Raw genomic sequence first — 18,336 nt, 5'->3', positions numbered from 1 at the left:
CATTCCCACCAGCAGTGTAGGAGGGTTCCCCTTTCTCCACAGCCTCGCCAACATTTGTTGTTGTTTGTCTTTTGGATGGCAGCCATCCTTACTGGTGTGAGGTGGTATCTCATTGTAGTTTTAATTTGCATTTCTCTGATAATTAGCGATGTGGAGCATCTTTTCATGTGTCTGTTGGCCATCTGTATTTCTTTCTTGGAGAAATGTCTGTTCAGTTCCTCTGCCCATTTTTTAATTGGGTTGTTTGTTTTTTGTTTGTTGAGGCGTGTGAGCTCTTTATATATTCTGGACGTCAAGCCTTTATCGGATGTGTCATTTTCAAATATATTCTCCCATACTGCAAGGATCCTTTTTGTTCTATTGATGGTGTCTTTTGCTGTACAGAAGCTTTTCAGCTTAATATAGTCCCACTTACTCATTTTTGCTGTTGTTTTCCTTGCCCGGGGAGATATGTTCAAGAAGAGGTCACTCATGTTTATGTCTAAGAGGTTTTTGCCTATGTTTTCTTCCAAGAGTTAAATGGTTTCATGAATTACATTCAGGTCTTTGATCCATTTTGAGTTTACTTTTGTATATGGGGTTAGACAATGGTCCAGTTTCATTCTCCTACATGTAGCTGTCCAGTTTTGCCATCACCACCTGTTGAAGAGACTGTCATTTCACCATTGTATGTCCATGGCTCCTTTATCAAATATTAATTGACCATATATGTCTGGGTTAATGTCTGGATTCTCTAGTCTGTTCCATTGGTCTGTGGCTCTGCTCTTGTGCCAGTACCAAATTGTCTTGATTACTATGGCTTTATAGTAGAGCTTGAAGTTGGGGAGTGAGATCCCCCCTACTTTATTCTTCTTTCTCAGGATTGCTTTGGCTATTCGGGGTCTTTGGTGTTTCCATATGAATTTTTGAATTATTTGTTCCAGTTCATTGAAGAATGTTGCTGGTCATTTGATAGGGATTGCATCAAATCTGTATATTGCTTTGGGCAGGATGGCCATTTTGACGATATTAATTCTTCCTAGCCACGAGCATGGGATGAGTTTCCATCTGTTAGTGTCCCCTTTAATTTCTCTTAAGAGTGACTTGTAGTTTTCAGAGTATAAGTCTTTCACTTCTTTGTGTAGGTTTATTCCTAGGTATTTTATTTTTTTTGATGCAATTGTGAATGGAGTTGTTTTCCTGATTTCTCTTTCTGTTGGTTCATTGTTAGTATATAGGAAAGCGACAGATTTCTGTGTGTTGATTTTGTATCCTGCAACTTTGCTGTATTCCGATATCAGTTCTAGTAGTTTTGGGGTGGAGTCTTTAGGGTTTTTTATGTACAGTATCATGTCATCTGCAAATAGTGACAGTTTAACTTCTTCTTTACCAATCTGGATTCCTTGTATTTCTTTGTTTTGTCTGATTGCCGTGGCTAGGACCTCCAGTACTATGTTAAATAACAGTGGAGAGAGTGGGCATCCCTGTCTAGTTCCCGATCTCAGAGGAAATGCTTTCAGCTTCTTGCTGTTCAATATAATGTTGGCTGTGGGTTTATCATAGATGGCCTTTATTATGTTGAGGTACTTGCCCTCTATTCCCATTTTGCTGAGAGTTTTTATCATGAATGGATGTTGAACTTTGTTAAATGCTTTTTCAGCATCTATGGAGATGATCATGTGGTTTTTGTCCTTCTTTTTGTTGATGTGGTGGATGATGTTGATGGACTTTCGAATGTTGTGCCATCCTTGCATCCCTGGGATGAATCCCACTTGGTCATGGTGTATGATCCTTTTGATGTATTTTTGAATTCGGTTTGCTAATATTTTGTTGAGTATTTTTGCATCTACGTTCATCAGGGATATTGGTCTGTAGTTTTCTTTTTTGGTGGTGTCTTTGCCTGGTTTTGGTATTAGGGTGATGTTAGCTTCATAGAATGAGTTTGGGAGTATCCCCTCCTCCTCTATTTTTTGGAAAACTCTAAGGAGAATGGGTATTATGTCTTCCCTGTATGTCTGATAAGATTCTGAGGTAAATCCATCTGGCCCGGGGGTTTTGATCTTTGGTAGTTTTTTTATTACCACTTCAATTTCATTGCTGGTAATTGGTCTGTTTAGATTTTCTGTTTCTTTCTGGGTCAATCTTGGAAGGTTGTATTTTTCTAGGAAGTTGTCCATTTCTCCTAGGTTTCCCAGCTTGTTAGCATATAGGTTTTCATAGTATTCTCTAATAATTCTTTGTATTTCTGTGGGGTCCATCGTGATTTTTCCTTTCTCGTTTCTGATACTGTTGATTTGTGTTGACTCTCTTTTCTTCTTAATAAGTCTGGCTAGAGGCTTATCTATTTTGTTTATTTTCTCGAAGAACCAGCTCTTGGTTTCATTGATTTTTGCTATTGCTTTATTCTTCTCAATTTTATTTGTTTCTTCTCTGATCTTTATTATGTCCCTCCTTCTGCTGACCTTAGGCCTTATCTGTTCTTCTTTTTCCAATTTCGATAATTGTGACATTAGACCATTCATTTGGGATTGCTCTTCCTTTTTTAAATATGCTTGGATTGCTATATACTTTCCTCTTAAGACTGCTTTTGCTGCGTCCCACAGAAGTTGGGCCTTAGTGTTGTTGTTGTCATTTGTTTCCATATATTGCTGGATCTCCATTTTGATTTGGTAATTGATCCATTGATTATTTAGGAGCGTGTTGTTAAGCCTCCATGTGTTTGTGAGCCTCTTTGCTTTCTTTGTACAGTTTATTTCTAGTTTTATGCCTTTGTGGTCTGAAAAGTTGGTTGGTAGGATTTCAATCTTTTGGAATTTTCTGAGGCTCTTTTTGTGGCCTAGTATGTGGTCTTTTCTGGAGAATGTTCCATGTGCACTTGAGAAGAATGTATATCCTGTTGCTTTTGGATGTAGAGTTCTATAGATGTCTATTAGGTCCATCTGCTCTACTGTGTTGTTCAGTGCTTCCGTGTCCTTACTTATTTTCTGCCCAGTGGATCTATCCTTTGGAGTGAGTGGTGTGTTGAAGTCTCCTAGAATGAATGCATTGCAGTCTATATCCCCCTTTAGTTCTGTTAGTATTTGTTTCACATATGCTGGTGCTCCTGTGTTGGGTGCATATATATTTAGAATGGTTATATCCTCTTGTTTGACTGAGCCCTTTATCATTATGTAGTGTCCTTCTTTATCTCTTGTTACTTTCTTTGTTTTGAAGTCTATTTTGTCTGATATTAGTACTGCAACCCCTGCTTTCTTCTCACTGTTGTTTGCTTGAAATATGTTTTTCCATCCCTTGACTTTTAGTCTGTACATGTCTTTGGGTTTGAGGTGAGTTTCTTGTAAGCAGCATATAGATGGGTCTTGCTTTTTTATCCATTCTGTTACTCTGTGTCTTTTGATTGGTGCATTCAACCCATTAACATTTAGGGTGACTGTTGAAAGATATGTACTTATTGCCATTGCAGGCTTTAAATTCGTGGTTACCAAAGGTTCAAGGTTAGCCTCTTTAGTATCTTACTGCCTAACTTAGCTCGCTTATTGAGCTGTTATATACACTGTCTGGAGATTCTTTTCTTCTCTCCCTTCTTGTTCCTCCTCCTCGATTCTTCATATGTTGGGTGTTTTGTGCTGTGCTCTTTCTAGGAGTGCTCCCATCTAGAGCAGTCCCTGTAAGATGTTCTGTAGAGGTGGTTTGTGGAAAGCAAATTCCCTCAGCTTTTGTTTGTCTGGGAATTGTTTAATCCCACCATCATATTTGAATGATAGTCGTGCTGGATACAGTATCCTTGGTTCAAGGCCCTTCTGTTTCATTGTATTAATTATATCATGCCATTCTCTTCTGGCCTGTAGGGTTTCTGTTGAGAAATCTGATGTTAGCCTGATGGGTTTCCCTTTATAGGTGACCTTTTTCTCTCTAGCTGCCTTTAACACTCTTTCCTTGTCCTTGATCTTTGCCATTTTAATTATTATGTGTCTTGGTGTTGTCCTTCTTGGATCCTTTCTGTTGGGGGTTCTGTGTATTTCCGTGGTCTGTTCGATTATTTCCTCCCCCAGTTTGGGGAAGTTTTCAGCAATTATTTCTTCTAAGATACTTTCCATCTCTTTTCCTCTCTCTTCTTCTTCTGGGACCCCTATCATATGGGTATTTTTCCTTTTGGATTGGTCACACAGTTCTCTTAATATTGTTTCATTCCTGGAGATCCTTTTGTCTCTCTCTATGTCACCTTCTATGCGTTCCTGTTCTCTGGTTTCAATTCCATCAATGGCCTCTTGCATCCTATCCATTCTGCTTATAAACCCTTCCAGAGTTTGTTTCATTTCTGTAATCTCCTTTCCGGCATCTGTGATCTCCCTCCGGACTGCATCCCATATCTCTTGCGTATTTCTCTGCATCTCTGTCAGCATGTTTATGATTCTTATTTTGAATTCTTTGTCAGGAAGACTGGTTAGGTCTGTCTCCTCTGGTGTTGTCTCTGTGATCTTTGTCTGCCTGAAGTTTTGCCGTTTCATGGTGATAGGAATAGTTTGCAGAGCTGGAACAAGTGATGGCTGGAAGAACTTCCCTTCTTGTTGGTTTGTGGCCCTCCTATCCTGGGATAACAGCGACCTCTAGTGGCTTGTGCTGGGTAGCTGTGCGCAGACAGGGCTTCTGCTTCCTGCCCAGCTGCTATGGAGTTTATCTCTGCTGTTGCTGTGGGCGTGGCCTGGCTCGGGCCTCTGCTCCAAAGTGGTGGAGTCGCGTTGGAGGGGGATCGGCCGGGAGGCTATTTATCTCCGTAAGGTGCCTCCCTGCTCCCTGCAGCCCAGGGGTTAGGGTGCCCAGAGATCCCCCGATTCCCTACTTCTGAATTAAGTGTCCCGCCCTGCCCCTTTAAGACTTCCAAAAAGCACCTGCCAGAAAAAAACGACCACAAAAAAAAAAAAAGAATTTAACATTAAATAAATAAATAAATAAATAAACAAACAAATAAATAAATAAATAATGGCCGCTAGTTTTCTTTATTCTCCGTTGCCAGCCTCAGGCATCTGCTCACTGGTCTTGCTGCCCTGTTTCCCTAGTATTGGGGGTCCTATCCCTTTAAGACTTCCAAAAAGCGCTAGCCAAAAAAAAAAAGAAAAATGGCCGCTTGCTTTTCTTATGTCCTCTGGCGCCAGGCCTCCGGTACCCACTCACCATTCTTGCTGCCCTGTTTCTCTAGTTTCCAGGGCCCCGTGCACGCTCTGTGTCTGAGCTCTGGGCCGGATGGCTGGGGCTGGGTGTTCAGCAGTCCTGGGCTCCCTCTCCTTCCCAATCTGCCTACTCTTCTCCCACCGGAGCTGGGAGGAGGGGCGCTCGGGTCCTGTGGGGCTGGGGCTTGTATCTTACCCCCTTTACAAGGCACTGGGTTCTCTCAGGTGTGGATGTGGTCTGGATATTGTCCTGTGTCCTCAGGTCTTTATTCTATGAAGAGTTGTCTTTGTTATATTTTCATAGATATATGTGGTTTTGGGAGGAGATTTCCACTGCTCTATTCATGCTGCCATCTTGGCTCCACCTTCTACATATTCTTTTTAAAAGGAAAGGTCCTGATTTGTTTTCTCTCTTCTCATTATGGTGACCCTCCAAAGGCTTTTTGCTGTTTTCTTTTTCTTTTTCTGGGTGTTTGTGGATTATTGTTTTGTTTTGTTTTTCTCTCTCCAGAATGGGTTGGAGTTAATGCCAGCCATGTGACTGTTTTCAGACCATTCTGTTACTTTCCCCTAACTTAAGAAAACCCCACATATTGCAGCAAGACTTTAGTAAAGCTATGCATTGAGAGGTAACCCTCATTCCATGCAGCTCAATTACCATCTCTTTTATGCCATGTAGCCCCTGAATAATTTCTTACAAGGTTCATCACCTCAGTAAGCCTCAGCAACCTTGGAAAACTGGTGATTGTGCTACCAGAGTTCCCTTGTGGGAAATAGGTGGAAGAACAGATGCAATGCAGCAAGTCCAGAAACTGGCCTACCCCTGGCACTCAGAGTTCTCTCGGTTTGCAGAATGAAGGAGCACAGCATAATGAAAGCTTCCCAGAGCCTGGCCAACAGAGTTCCCTGCATGTGTAGCTTCGAGCAACTGGGTCCAAGGCCTCCTGACTCAACTTGGCTTCCTCTGCAGAGGTGGTTCATTTGGAAACAGTTCCCTGGGTGTCAGGCTTGTAGCAAACTCAGGGATCAGTACTTACAGGAAGTAAAGTCTCTGGCCCCCAGGACTCTCTGCTTTGTGCTCCTGGGGACACAACTTCATGTAAGGACTCCATTTTGTTCGTGTGACCCCGACAAAGAGCTTAGGACTGGCTCTCTCCTCCCTCGGAAGCCCTCCTGGGATCTCTCCAATCTGCCAGCTCCAGAGCCCACAGAGCATCTTCACAAGAAGCCTGTGAGGACATTGGCGGCAGGCCACTCACTGCCTTCCAGCCACACCATGGGTGCGTTGGTTAGCATGAGGCCTTGGCCTGAGATCCCCATGAGGCTGGAGGGATTCTGGGTCCCCTCTCCCAGCCCAAACCACAGGACACCCAGCCCACCCCTGTTTAGAGTGGGGTGGGAAGGGACTAGGCTGACCCCCGTCCACTGCTTGAGGAAATGGGTCAAGCAGGCCCTGATACACCGATCCTGGTTCCACATGGACAACATCTCCTCCTATGCAGATGGTCACGGCTGAGGTGGAATTTCGTCCCTGGTTGAGAGGGAGGGCCTGAGTCAGGTGGTCCTTGCACGTCCAGGGTCTGGAGATTGGGGACGGTCCCCTAGGTGGAGGGATTGGGAATGCTGGTGTAAATAAACGTTCTTTGGAGTCATGCTGCAGGAGGACGAGGGGCAGAGAACCCACCAGTACCCTTGAACCTCATGTCAGCTATTCAGGGTAGCTTGTGTTTATACCATAAAACTTTCTTGAGGCCTTCTGTATGGCCTAGCATATACCATACCCTGGAATGTTGCATGTGTAGTTACTATGTGCATTGGTCTATTTCAATTAAGTAAACTGGATAATCTAGTTAATTCACATTTTGAAATCTTCTCCATCTAGCTGAATTTTTATCTGCCACTTTGTATGTCACCAAGGGATGCGTGTTAAAATTTCCCACTCTGAAAACGAATTTGTCCATTTCTCCATTTACTTCTGTCAGTCTTTGCTGTGCATATTTTGGCTGTGTTAGGACATGCATGCAAATTAGGACTTTGCATTGATAGCTTCTTATTGCTTTGAATCTTTTTACCTGAACCAAATCTCCCTCTTTTCTCTAGTAGCACTTTTTTTTCTTAAAGGGTACCTTCCATTTACTAATATGCTCATACCAGCTTTCGGTAGGTTAGAGTGTAAATGACACATCTTGCCAATATTTCTTTTAATTTCTAATTTTGTAGATCACTGAATTTTGCATGTGTCTCTTAAGGAGCATTTGATGTAGTGTTACTGTTGTCGTTGTTGTTTATATATTTTTTTACTTTGTTATCATTAATCTACAATTACATGAGCAACACTATGCTTACAAGACTCCCCCCATCACCGAGTCAGCCCCCCAAAACGCCATCACAGTCACTGTCCATCAGCATAGTAAGATGCTGTAGAATCACTACTTGTCTTCTCTGTGTTACACAGCACTCCCTGTGCATCCCCCAACATTATACATGCTAATCGTAATGCCCTCTTTCTTTCCCCACCCCCTTATCCCTCCCTTCCCACCCATCCTCCCCAGTCCCTTTCCCTTTGGTAACTGTTAGTCCATTCTTGGGGTCTGTGAGTCTGCTGCTCTTTTGTTCCCTCAGTTTTTTCTTTGTTCTTATACTCCACATATGAGTGAAATCATTTGGTATTTGTCTTTCTCCACCTGACTTATTTCAGTGAGCATAATACCGTCTAACTGCATCCATGTTGTTGCAAATGGTAGGAATTGTTTTCTTCTTATGGCTGAATAATATTCCATTGTGTATATGTACCACATCTTCTTTATCCATTCATCTACTGATGGACACTTAGGTTGCTTCCTTTTCTTGGCTATTGAAAATAGTGCTCTGAGAAACAGGGGTGCATCTGTCTTTTTCAAACTGGGCTGCTGCATTCTTAGGGTAATTTCCTAGAGGTAGAATTCCTGGGTCAAATGGTATTTCTATTTTCAGCTTTTTGAGAAACCTCCGTACTGCTTTCCACAATGGTGGAACTAGTTTTCATTCCAACCAGCAGTGTAGAGGGGTCCCGTTTCCCCACAACCTCGCCAACATTTGTTGTTGTTTGTCTTTTGGATGGTGGCAATCCTTACTGGTGTGAGGTGATATATCATTGTGGTTTTAATTTGCATTTCTTTGATGACTAGCGATGTGGAGTGTATTTTCATGTGTCTGTTGGCCATCTGAATTTCTTTGGAAAAGTGTCTGTTCCGCTCCTCTGCCCATTTTTTAATTGGATTATTTGCATTTTGCTTGTTGAGGTGCGTGATCTCATTCTATATTTTGGATGTCAACCCTTTACCGGATCTTTCATTTATGAGTATATTCTCCAATACTGTAGGATGTCTTTTTGTTCTATTGGTGGTGTCATTTGCTGTACAGAAGCTTTTCAGCTTGATGTCGTCCCACTTGTTCATTTTTGCTTTTGTTTCCCTTGCCCAGGGAAATATGTTCATGAAGAAGTCCCTCATGTTTATGTCCAAGAGATTTTTGCCTATGTTTTTTTCTAAGAGTTTTATGGTTTCATGACTTACATTCAGGTCTTTGATCCATTTTGAATTTACTTTTGTGTATGGTGTTTGACAAGGATCCAGTTTCATTCTCTTTCATGTAGCTGTCCAGTTTGCCCAACACCATCTGTTGAAGAGGCTGTCATTTCTCCCATTGTATGTCCATGGCTCCTTTATCATATATTAATTGACCATATATCTTTGGGTTAATATCTGGACTCTCTATTCTGTTCCACTGGTCTGTAGCTCTGTTCTTGTGTCAGTACCAAAATGTGTTGATTACTGTGGCTTTGTAGTAGAGCTTGAAGTTGAGGAGCGAGATGCCCCCTGCTTTATCCTTCCTTCTCAGTATTGCTTTGGCTATTCGAGGTCTTTTGTGGTTCCATATGAATTTTTGAACTATTTGTTCCAGTTCGTTGAAGAATGTTGTTGGTATTTTGATAGGCATTGCATTGAATCTGTATATTGCTTTAGGCAGGATGGCCATATTGACAATATTAATTCTTCCTAGCCAAGAGCATGGGATGAGTTTCCATTTGTTAGTGTCCTCTTTAATTTCTCGTAAGAGTGTCTTGTAGTTTTCAGGGTATAGGTCTTTCACTTACCTGGATAGGTTTATTCCTAGGTATTTTATTCCTTTTGATGCAATTGTGAATGGAATTCTTTTCCTGATTTCTTTTTCTGTTAATTCGTCATTAGTGTATAGGAAAGCAACGAACTTCTGTGTATTAATTTTGTATCGTGTAACTTTGCTGAATTCAGATATTCTAGTAGTTTTGGAATGGAGTCTTTGGGGTTTTTTATGTACAATATTATGTCATCTGCAAATAGTGACAGTTTGACTTCCTCTTTAACAATCTGGATGCCTTGTATTTTTTGTTTTGTCTGCTTGCCGTGGCTAGGACCTCCAGTACTATGTTGAATAACAGTGGGGAGAGTGGGCCTCCTTGTCTTGTTCCCGATCTTACAGGAAAAGTTTTCAGCTACTTGTTGTTAAGTATGACATTGGCTGTGGGTTTGTCATATATGGCCTTTATTATGTTGAGGTACTTGTCCTCTATACCCATTTTGTTGAAAGTTTTTATCATGAATGGATGTTGAATTTTGTCGAATGATTTTCAGTGTCTTTGGAAATAATCATTGGTTTCTCTCCTTCTTTTTGTTGATGTGGTGGATGATGCAGATGGATTTTCTAGTGTTGTACCATCCTTGCATGCCTGGGATGAATCCCACTTGGTCATGGTGTATGATCCTCTTGATGTATTTTTCAATTCGGTTTGCTAATATTTTGTTGAGTATTTTTGTATCTACATTCATCAGGGATATTGGTCTGTAGTTTTCTTTTTTGGTGGGGTCCTTGCCTGGTTTTGGTATTAGAGTGATGCTGGCTTCATAGAAGGAGATTGTAAGTATGCCCTCCTCTTCTATTTTTTGAAAATCTTTAAGATGAATGAGTGTTATGTCTTCTCTATATGTCTGAGAAAATTCTCCGGTGAATCCATCTGGCCCAGGGGTTTTGCTCTTGGGTAGGTTTTTCATTACCGCTTCAATTTTGTTGCTGGTAATTGGTCTGTTTAGATTTTCTGTTTCTTCCTTGGTCAGTCTTGGAAGGTTGTATTTTTCTAGGAAGTTGTCCAACTCTTCTAGGTTTTCCAGCTTGTTAGCATGTAGATTTTCATAGTATTCTCTAATTATTTTTTGTATTTTTGTGGGGTCCATCGTGATTTTTCCTTTCTCATTTCTGATTCTTGTAGATTATGTAGATTCTATTTTTCTCTTAATAAGTCAGGCTAGGGGCTTACCTATTTTGTTTATTTTGTCAAACGCCCAGCTCTTTGTTTCATTGATTTTTTTCTATTGTTTTATTGCTCTCAATTTTATTTATTTCTTCTCTGATCTTTATTATGTCCCTACTTCTGCTGACTTTGGGCCTCATTTCTTCTTCCTTTTCCAGTTTCAATAATTCTGACTTTAGACTACTCATTTGGGAATGTTCTTCCTTCTTTAGATACGCCTGGATTGCTATGTACTTTCCTCTTAGAACTGCTTTTGCTCCATCCCACAGAAGTTGGGACTTTATGCTGTCAGTGTCATTAGTCTCCATATATTGCTTTCTCTCTGTTTTAATATGGTCATTGATCCATTGATTATTTAAGAGCATGTTGTTAAGCCTCCATGTGTTTGTGAGACTTTTTGTTTTCTTTGTACAATTTATTTGTAATTTTATGCCTTTGTAGTCTGAGAAGTTGGTTGGTTGAATTTCAATCTTTTTGAATTTATGGAGGCCCTTTTAGTGGCATAGTATGTGGTCTATTCTGGAGAATGTTCCATGTGCACTTGAGGAGAATGTGTATCCTCCTGCTTTTGGGTGTAGAGTTCTGTAGATGTCTGTTAAGCCCATCTATTCTAGTGGGTTGTTCAGTGTCTCTGTGTCCTTAGTTATTTTCTGTCTGGTGGATCTGTCCTTTGTAGTGGGTGGTGTGTTGAAGTCTCCTAAAATGAACACATTGCATTCTGTTTCCTCCTTTAATTCTCTCAGTATTTCTTTCACATATGTTGGTGCTCCTGTACTGGGTGCATATATATTTATAATGGCTATATCCTTTTTTTGGACTGACCCCTTTATCATGATGTAATGTCCTTCTTTATCTCTTGTTACTTTCTTTGTTTTTAAGTCTATTTTATCTGATACCAGTAGAGCTACTCCTGCTTTTTTCTCCCTATTGTTTGCATGAAAGATTTTTTTTCCATCCCTTGACTTTTAGTGTGTGTATGTCTTTGGGTTTGAGGTGAGTCTCTTGTAAGCAGGATATAGATGGGTCTTGCTTTTTTATCCATTCTATTACTCTGTGTCTTTTGATTGGTGCATTCAGTCCATTTACATTTAGGGTGATTATTGAAAGATATGTACTTATTGCAATTGCAGGCTTTAGATTCATGGTTACCAAGGGTTCAAGGTTAGCTTCTTTACTATCTAACTGTTTAACATAACTCATTTATTAAGCTATTATAAGCACAGTCTGATGATTCTCTACTTCTCTCCCTTCTTACTCCTCCTCCTCCATTCTTTATATGTTAGGTGTTTTATTCTGTGTTCTTTTGTGTTTCCTTTGACTGCTTTTGTGATTAGTTGATTTTGTTTTTTGCTTTTAGTTAGTATTTGGTTGGTCTGCTTTCTTTGCTGTGATTTTATTTTCTCTGGTGATGTCTATTTAGACTTAGGGGTGCTTCCATCTAGGCATTCCCTCTAAAATACCCTATAGAGGTGGTTTGTGGGAGGCGAATTCCCTCAACTTTTGCTTGTCTGGGAATTGTTTAATATCTCCTTCATATTTAAATGATAACCGTGCTGAATATAGTATTCTTGGTTCAAAGTCCTTGTGTTTCATTGCATTGAATATATCATGCTGTTCTCTTCTGGCCTGTAAGGTTTCTGTTGAGAAGTCTGATGATAGCCTAATGGGTTTTCCTTTGTACGTGACCTTTTTTCTCCCTCTGGCTGCCTTTAATACTCCGTCCTTGTCTTTGATCTTTGCCATTTTAATTATTATATGCTTGGTGTTGTCTTCCTTGGGTCCTTGTGTTGGGATTTCTGTGGGCTTCCATGGTCTGAGAGACTATTTCTTCCCCCAGTTTGGGGAAATTTTCAGCAGTTATTTCTTCAAAGACACTTTCTCTTCCTTTCTCTCTCTTCTTCTTCTGGTACCCATATAGTGTGAATACTGTTCCATTTGGATTGGTCACAGAGTTCTCTTAATATTCTTTAATTCCTGGAGATCCTTTTGTCTCTCTCTGCATCAGCTTCTCTGTGTTCCTGTTCTCTGATTTCTATTCCATTAATGGCCTGTTGCACCTCATTCACTCTGCTCTTAAGTCCTTCCAGAGACTGTTTTATTTCTGTATTCTCCCCCCCAACTTTATCCTTTAACTCTTGCTTATTTCTCTGAAGATCCATCAGCATGGTTATGACCTTTATTTTGAATTCTTTTTTGGGGAGATTGGTTAAATCTCTCTCCCCAGGCCCTCTCTCGGGAGTTGTCTGGGTAATTTTGGACTGGACTGAAGCCTTCTGCCTTTTCATGGTGATAGAGGTAGCTGGGCAGGTAGCACATGTGTCAGCTGGGAGAACAAAGACTTTTCCTGCTTGTTGGTCACCTTGCCCTTCTCTGTTGCGTGTATCACTTAGCCACACTCCTGGAGCAGCCTCCAGATTAATCTCCTAAGCTGCTGTGGGTTGGGTCACCAGGGTAGTCCCGAGCCCTGCGGGGAGTGGCAGGCATGCCGGGTGTGCTCTCCAGTGAGAGCGGCACCTCCGCTGGGCAACTGCACACTGGTGTCAGCTTTTGGGTCTGGCCCAGGGGCTGTGCTCGGAGGAGATTCTGGGCAGCTGCTGGGGGTGTGCTCGCTCATGGGCCACTCCGCCGCCACTGCAAGCTTGCACAGGCCGCTCCCGAGCCACACGCTCAGCCGCCGCCAATGAGTGCTCATGTGAGCCACTCCAGGGCCCCTTGCTCGGCCGCTGCCACCATTGCCACCTCACATGGGTTGCTCACTCGGCCGCCACTGACTTGCACAGGCTGTTCCCAGACCTTTTGCTCCACCGCCACGGCCGCTGCTGCCTGCTTGCTCACTATTGGGCTGGTGTGTCAGTGTCCATGCCATCCGGTGGAATGACTGGATGGGTGCTTATCGCTGTGAGAGCCTTCAGAGCTGTACTGCTGCCGAGGGAGTTAGGTCACCTGGAGTTCTCTGGGATTCCCAGCTGCTGGGCTGAATGTGCCAGGACAATTCTGTCCAGCTGGGAGGCCCCTGTCACTTTAAGAATTTCAAAAGGCACTCGCTTTTCTTTTGTCCCAGGGGAACTGCTTCCAGGGATCCACTCACAGATTTTGCCCTTCCATTTTTCTAATATCCAGCACTCTGTGCATTGTGTGTCCATGCTCCCGGTGTGGATTAGTCCTGGGCTTTCACTCCCTCCCCGCTCCGACTCCTTTCTTCCCGCCAGGGAACTGGGGTGGGGGAGCACTCGTGTTCTGCAGGGCCCTAGCTTGTATCTTACTCCCTTTGTGTGATGCTGAATCTTGCAGATGTAGATGTAGCCTGACTGTTGTACAGTATCCACTGGTCTCTCTTTTAGGAATAGTTGCATTTGTTGTATTTTCAAAAATATATATGTTTTTGGGAGGAGATTTCCGCTGAACTACTCATGCCACCATGTTGGCTCCTTCCCCTTACGTTGTTGTTGTTTTAACCCAGTCTGGTAATATGTCTTCTATGCGGGATATTTAGTCTGGAACTTCTCATGTAAATATAGATATAATTTGGCTTATACATACCATATCACTGTACATTTATTTTTGCCTGATCCAAGTTCTTTTCCCTCCCTTTTTCTTTGAAATTATTAATAGTTTTAAGCATTAAGTTATCTAATTTAGCTAGTTAGTTAAATACCCTTTTGCCATCCTTGTGCTGTTAACCCTTAAGATTACAAAGCACGTTTGCAGTCTAATGTAAACCAGCATTTTTAAGGTTCCTCTGACAATGGCAGAAGTTTGGAACAATTGGATTGCTCTTAACCCCCTCCCAACTCACTGTCACGCATTTCAGTTCTCTCTACATTTTAGCCCGCAGAAGAAATGAGTACCATCATGCTGTAATAGCCAGTACTCACTTAGCTTTGCATACATATTCACAAATGCCATTAGTTTTTCTTTCCTGCACCCACTTGCATCCCTCTGGGATCATACTTCTTTCTCCTAAAAAATAACCTTTGGTATTTCTTTTGTTTGAGGTCTCCTGGTCACAGATTTTCCCAGTCTTTGCTATGTTAACATCAATATGAAATATCGGTCTTTTCTTTAGGGATGTTTTTCCTCAAAGCGTACGTTTGCTACTAGAATTGTTATGCTGAATTGCTATCTTGAAACTTTGGAAACTTCTCAGCCAAGAGCTCTGCCAATACTGCTTCTCCCCTATTCCCTGTCCTTCTCTCCAAGACTCAAACGTGGGTAAGATTTGTTTGCTACCTCTTCCCTAATTCTCTCCCCACTGTGTTTTGATATTCTCCATTTTATGTGTCTCCAGGCTTTATGCTGGGTATTTTCAACCTATTTATCTTACATTTCTCTAATTCTTCCTTCAGGCAGGAGTTCACCTTTGACTCTTGTCCCATAACACCAAATTTCCAGGGTAGATTTTAATACCCCCTTAAAGCAGAGGAGGGAATGAGAGTTAGAGATGATAAGCAATGTGCCCCACGTCACCTAGCCTGAAAAGAACTAACATCACAGATTAAACCCTAAACCCAAACCCTGTCCTCTCTGCTAATTTTCTTCTCTTCTACCAATATGCCCCACCTCTCACCTCCCATGCAGAACCATAGTGAAGTATTTCAGTCTTCTTTGCACTTCCCTTAGAGTATGAAAGTCAGTGGTATTTCTTCAACAGCCATGGTACATCCCCAGGACTTCTTCTGGTATAGGGACCATTGCTGCCTTGTTCTCAATTTCAGGGCACAACAGCGAAGGCAACCCCTCACAGAGAAGAGCAAGATGTTGGGGTATTTACTGGAGAAGATGTAACAACTGATCTGAACAAGTCAGTTTTGGCATTCACCTTCCATCCCACCAGCAGCAAGATGGAGATGCAGCAACAGCTGACGCTCACGTGGACACACCTGAGTAAGATAGTAAGTGACCAGTCAGTGTGGCTGAAATGGACCAGCCAGTGGAATACACAACCCTGTGGTGAAACGTATCATTCTTCTCTCCAGCCTCCAAGAGTGTCACGACAGGTTCAGGTTAAAGGTTGAGCAAACTTTATTGTAGGCCTGGTATCAGTGTGGTGAGCATGTATAGAAAACTTTCTGAGCACATAAGGACTGCTTGCTTCTCTCTGCTTTCCCCACAGTGCTCCCTATGCCATCACACCCTGTCATTGGAGAGGCAATTTTCAGAAGCAGGACCAAGCCCTCATTAAAGTGGAGAGAGAGCAAAAGCCTTCAGAGAGAAGAATGGAGGGGAAAAGTCAGGATGAGGCCTCAGGGAACTGGTTCAAGATCGAGGTGAGTGTCCTGGCAAAATGGACTTAAGCTGCAGAAGGCAAACAGAGGGAGTTGTGTTGGACTCGGGTTGAGATTTTCGGTGCTTTTCCAGGGCAGAGGAGTCGATCATTTGTCTTTATAATTAATTCCTGGGAGTTAGCATCCTAGGTCATGGAATGGCCGGTGCAGGGAAGGAATGTAAAGGGAGCCGACTGACTGCAGAGATAATGCGAGGGGATATATAAATGCAAAGGAGGCAACCACTGCCAAGGAGATGGAGCAAGTCCACACTGGAAGGCTCATTTTGGCTTTAGTTTAGCGTGGGAGGAGGTTGAGTCTGCGGGGTCCTTGTCAGAGGGTCAGAGGGCCAGGCCAGGTGTACCTTAGGTAGGGTCTCTCAGAACTCTGTAAAAGGAAGTTTAACACATTAAACACATTAAGGAAAAGTACCTGAAGAAAAAAGTATCTGAATGTAAAGAAAGAGCATTGAGGAAATCCATGTCTGGTACACAGTTATCAGTGATGGGTACTGTCCTACCTTAAGATATACTTTTAAAGCCTGAAAAAAATCTGGAAAGAAGACACGGTTGGGTCTTGTTTTAACCTGAGATTCCATTATATTAATCTCTTCTCCCATCTTTCCTCTGGCTCCCAGATTCCATTTGGCATAAAATACGATGAGAAGTGGCTGCTGAAACTGATTCAGAAGCAGTGCAGGGCCCCTTCACTCCAGTCGAGGTAAGAGAAAACAGTGGGGTGGATGAAAGGAAACAGGGCGGAAGAGCAATGGCTCTGGTCTCATACTGTTTCTCTTGCCACTGTCCCTACAGTTTGACTGTGTGAAGATGCAGGCCCAGTTCTTTGTTGAGAACGCCAGCATTGCCTTCTCACTGAAAATGCCAATGGCAAGATTTGGGCTGATGATAATGAAAGGGTGTGTAAAGGGCACGACTGGGGTCAGCTGGGGATAAGAGGCCAGGACACGGGCGATGTCCTGCTTGATTCCAAGGCTCGAGTTCCTGGTGCTTACCCAGCCCTTCTGTGTTCTCCACAGATAAATATCTTTGTTAAGCCCCGGGAGGCCCCCCACTCTCTGCAGAAGGAGCTGAAGTCAGAAAAGGTGGGGGTACATCAAGGTAACGCAGACTCAAGACAAGGCGTGCATCCACAACCCAAACCACCTCTTCTTCCCCCACTTACTGCTCCCCTTCACCAACTCAGACTCAGAATTACTGAACCCCATCTCTAACCCCACAGCTGACCATGGACAAGCCATATGGTGCCTTGCCACAATCTCTCAGTGCCCAAAGACTCCTCTTTGACTCTGGTGTGGCTGTGGCAGTAATGCTAGGTCAGATGAGGGCACAGGGGTCGGCCTAGGAAGACACTTCGGGATAGTAACATGGAGATGGCTGTGTGCCAGAGCTGTCTGAGCTGGACCCTTCTCAGCCTCCTGATTTTCTCCTCTTGGCTTCTTGGAGACTTGATGACCTGTGATACTGAAATGGCACCAAATCCTAGAACCTGCATGGCTGTCTCCCTGCCGATCCACAAAGAGAACATGGCCATGGTGAGGACTTTGTTCCAGTGCCATGGTTGATGGTGAGGGGGGCAGAGGTCAGGTAGAAGAGGCAGAGGGGTCTCACATGTCCCCTCTTGGGGTCCTCACTCTAACCCTCCCCTCACCCCAGCTTTTGCCTTTGAACCTGAGCTATAAGAAACCCCAACAGCTGAATGTCCTGTCTAACACCATGCTGAAAACCTCCAGCATCAAGAACTTGAACCTCTCCAGCAATGAGGTGAGGTCCAGCATCCAGATGTTTCTTTGAAGGGAAGGTGGGAGGGCTCATGGGGTGGTGACAAGAGGCAGGGAAGTGGATTTGTTGGCAGGGGAAGGGACTGGGGGTGCAGGGTCACTCTGGCCATGGTTCTCTGCTCCATGCGTTTCCTGCCCACAATTACAGGTGAAGTCTGCAGGGCTGTTGGACAAGCGCAAAGGGCTGGAGCTAGAAGAGATGAGGGCTGACTCAAAACCATTGTGCACCACCTTCCAAGGTAAGTCAACCAACATAAGGTCAGTTGTTTCCTCTGTCACTCCTGGGAGTCTGATCTACACCTGACGGTGCCTGTTTGCAGGAGGCAGCAGTGCTCATCTTCTGGGAGGTCCTCAGGCCCTACACTCTCCTCCCTGTGCCCCTCACCTGTGCTTAGAGCTCTCCTTTCCTTCCTCTGATTTGCTCACCTGCTCTCCTGGTCTGGAGTCTGTTTCCTTACTCTCGGCACCCAGCCTTCTGGAGCATGTCCATTCCGAAGTGTGCTCTAGGAATCAGGGTTCCCCCCGTTTGCCAGGATCAGGAGTGACCAGCCTTGCCCCCGATGCTGGTGCCCTGGGCTGAGAAGGGCCCTCCTGACTCTGAGCTGATGTGGGGCTTCCCCCACCTGCCCTAAGAGGGGCCCCTCTTTCTCATGCTCCAAAAGTGTCCCCACTCCAATCCCAGTATAACCTGGTGTTTTCCTGCCCCACATGGAGTTGGAGCCTGAAGATTTACTCCTTCTGGACGAGGTCTCCTCCCCCTGTGGCTGCCTCTGGGGCCATTCCTGGGGGTGCCCTGGTCTG

This window comes from Manis pentadactyla, chromosome X (assembly GCF_030020395.1).
Source record: "Manis pentadactyla isolate mManPen7 chromosome X, mManPen7.hap1, whole genome shotgun sequence".
NCBI lineage: Eukaryota > Metazoa > Chordata > Mammalia > Pholidota > Manidae > Manis > Manis pentadactyla.
The sequence above is the reverse complement of the archived record's forward strand: the minus strand, read 5'-3'. Positions refer to the sequence as shown.